Source organism: Rhinopithecus bieti, unplaced genomic scaffold, assembly GCF_001698545.2.
Source record: "Rhinopithecus bieti isolate Rb0 unplaced genomic scaffold, ASM169854v2 scaffold_24822, whole genome shotgun sequence".
NCBI lineage: Eukaryota > Metazoa > Chordata > Mammalia > Primates > Cercopithecidae > Rhinopithecus > Rhinopithecus bieti.
In genome coordinates this window covers 25,405-28,845 of record NW_016811224.1, presented here as the reverse complement: position 1 = coordinate 28,845, position 3,441 = coordinate 25,405, and the positions used below count along the sequence as shown (strand labels likewise).

General features: G+C 48.7%; 1 pseudogene; it reads right to left on the bottom strand.

Moving 5' to 3' along the window:
• Window positions 1-2,220: 2,220 nt before the first annotated feature.
• On the bottom strand, window positions 2,221-3,107 carry LOC108543218 (spermidine synthase pseudogene; annotated as a pseudogene).
• Between the last annotated feature and the right edge of the window lie 334 nt (window positions 3,108-3,441).

The window sequence follows — 3,441 nt, the reverse complement described above, 5'->3', positions numbered from 1 at the left end:
GCTATAAGGAAATGAATTCTTCCAACACCACAGGAGAGGAGCCAAGCCTCAAATGAGACCCCAGCCCCAGCCAACACTCTGATTGCCACCTTTGAGACCTTGATCAGAGGGCCTGACTAAGCCATGCCCAGACTTCTCATCCCCAGAAACTGTGAGATCATAAAAGCACATTGTTTTAAGCTGCCAAGTTTATGGCAATTTATTACCTTGCAATAGAAAATTGATCCAGTCTGCTTTGTGATTGCTCCCACTCAAGGCTGTGGAGAAACTGCACGGGATGGTCCAGACCTGGCTTTAACCTCATGGGGCTCATGATCTGGTTGGGAAGAAAAGCTACACTCAAGAATTTAAATCAGTGGCTAGACACAATGGTTCATACCTGTAATCCCACTGCTTTGAAAAATCAAGGCAGGAAGATTGTTTGAGGCCAGGAGTTCCAGGCCAGTCTGGACAACATAGCAAGACCCCCATATCTACAAAAAAATAAATTTAAAAAAATGTTAGATTAGAAAAAACAATCATGTGTGTAGTTCTAACTACTCAGAAGGCTGAGGTGAGAGGATCCCTTTATTAAGGCTAGGAGTTCAGGGTTGCAATGAGCTGTGATCACACCACTGTACTCCAGCCTGGAAAATAGAGTGAGATGCTGTCTCTGGGAAAAAAAAAAAAAAAAAAAAAAAAGTTAAATCAATAAACAAGCTAGTTAGGAAAAGACTTCGGAAAAAAATGAGCATGGCTTTGAGTCAGAGAGTAATTGGGGCGGGGGCTGCATTAGCATGGCTGGTGGTCAGTGAGGGCTTTTCTGAGACTGCTTTGATGCCAAAATCCCAAGAAAGAGAAGAAACTGACTGGTCAAAGAGCCGCAGGAAGAGCAATCCCAGCAGAGGGAACAGTATGTGCAAAGTCCTGGAGACACAAAGTGTGGTCCTATTTGACAGACCAATCACTTCTCACTGAACAAATCTCCAATTGTGGGTTTAGACTAGCACACTTGAATAACATCTACCATTTCACATACTAAGCTGATTCTACAATGCATAAAAATACCTCCATAGTCACAATCTATACAGCTTTGGTCATCGATGGGGGGCAATAGGGGGCTCTCCAGATGTAACCCACAGCTGGAATCTAGAGACTAGTAAGCCACAGTATGGGTTTGGGGGATGCAGGGAGGCACACACAACACCCGGGATGTCTGTTTTCTTTTTATATACTGTTAATATACTTTTTACGTATATGTATTTCATGGGTGTGTGGTTGTGTGTGTGTGACAGGGTCTCACTCTGTCGCCCAGGCTGGAGTGCAGTGGCGCAATCTCAGCTCACTTCAACCTTCACTTCCCAGGCTCAAGCGATCCTCCAGCCTTAGCCTCCCAAGTAGCTGCAACGGCAGGCCCAAGCCACTATGCCTGGCTGATTTTTGTATTTTTTGTAGACATGGGGTTTTGACATGTTGCCCAGGCTAGTTTCTAACTCCTGAGGTCAAAGTAATCCACCCACCTCGGCCCCCCAAAGTGCGGGGATTACAGGAGTGAGCCACCACGCCCAGCCACATATATGCATTTCTTTTTACAGCTGCCTGAAATTTTGGCAGGGAGCACTGATTTTTCCATTAGAGTAATGATATAATGTCAGTTCTATGGGGGTATAATTTGCATAAAATAAAAGCCACCAATTTTAAGTGAACATTTTGTTGAGTTTTGACAATTGTATATAGTCGTATAAATAACCACCATAACAATCGTAATCCAGAATGTTCCCTCATCCCAAAAATGTTCTCTCCTGCCCCTTGGCAGTCAATCTCTTCTCTCCACTATCAGCCCCTGGCAACCAGTACTCTTTGTCAATTTTGTTTTGAATTTTCTAGAATGGCATGCAAATGGAACCTACATTGTGCCTGGCTTCTTCCTAAACATACTATTTTGTTGTTGTTGTTCTTAATACATGTGTTTGGTGAGTGAAGAGGGTAACAGAAGTGAGAGAGACAGCGCTGTGCACAGCTGGTATAGGCTTGGAGGCTGAATGCCACACAGAGCAACACAGACACACAGACAGACAGTCCACCCAGCAGGGCAGGCCAGGCAGCATTCTGGGGCCTGTAACACTCGGTTGATTGGTGAGAGCCGGCGGGAGGCCTGGCCCAGGGCTGGAGGCACCCAGGCACCCTGGAGACTCCCTTGTCTGAGGTCCCAGGTTGTGTTGGTGGTGGCAGTGGTGGGGCTCAGCTCACACCATTCAGGGCCTTGCAGGCAAATTCAGGCGGCACAAAGGCTGTGCGGTGCACGTCTGGGCTGTGGCATTTCAGCTGCATCTGCCCCACCTGCTGCTGTGTCAGGTGCTGCACGGGTTCCCAGACATGAGTGCTCATGTTCTGCTGCACAGTATGAAGCCAGTCTGGCCGCAGGGGTAGATGGGGACCATGCAGTCGGTGCAGCCCACCACGGCAACTGGCAGAACTGCCGCATCTCCTTAGGAGGTGAAGGTGCAGCCACTGGCGCGCTCCCTGGCAGCAGAGAATGCCGTCCTCCGCCAGGGCCACCTTCATCCGCTGACAATAGGCTTCCTTGAAGAGGCTTTCAGCCGGGCCCGTGTGGTCTGAGAAGTCAGTGATAACGTCGAAGGCATCCTAGTTCCGCTTCGTAAACTCAAAACTGTCACCCACGTGAAGGGTCAGCTTTGAACGATAGTAGCAACTGGCCATGCCTGCAGGAACCTCTTAGAGACTTGGATGACGTCCTTGTCAATATTACACTGGACCACAGACTCCATGGAGAGGTGCTTCCGCACCTCATGCAAGACACCCATCTCTGCCCGCAATGATCGTGGTTGGAGTGGCTTTCGTGGGTTGGGGTGGCTGCAGAGAGGCAGAATGGCTACCATCTCCTGGCAGGAGTACTCATCCCTCTCTGTGCTCAGAATGATGCCATCCAACACTAGCACATTGCTGTAGGTTTTACTGCAGAAAACAAGGAGGTTCTAGTAGTGCGAGTGCTGGTCGTGGAGCAGAGACAAGGCCTGCCTGGACCACAGGCTGCACGTCTGGTGGAACCAGCCCTCGGGGATGGCAGTGAGGCCGGGGGCAGCAGGGGCCTTAGGGTCAGGCTCCATGGCAGGCAGGCGATGTGGGGCACGGACCTGGGACTACAGGCCACGTGGAGCCACAGCACACTGGGACCGGCTGCATCATACTTTTGAACTCCATTCCTGCTGCTTTTAGTGGTAAATCATTTCTTTTGCATTGCTGTTGAGTAGTATCATATTCCATTGTAACTACATACACTGGTGTGTTTACCCATTCACCGGGTGATGCGCCTTTGTGTTGTTTTGTGATGAATAAAGCTGCTATGTGTGGACATATGTTTTCATTTCTTTCGGATAAATAGCGAGGAGTGAGATCACTGGGTCAAACAGTAAGTGTGTGTTTAACTTTGTAAGAAACTGG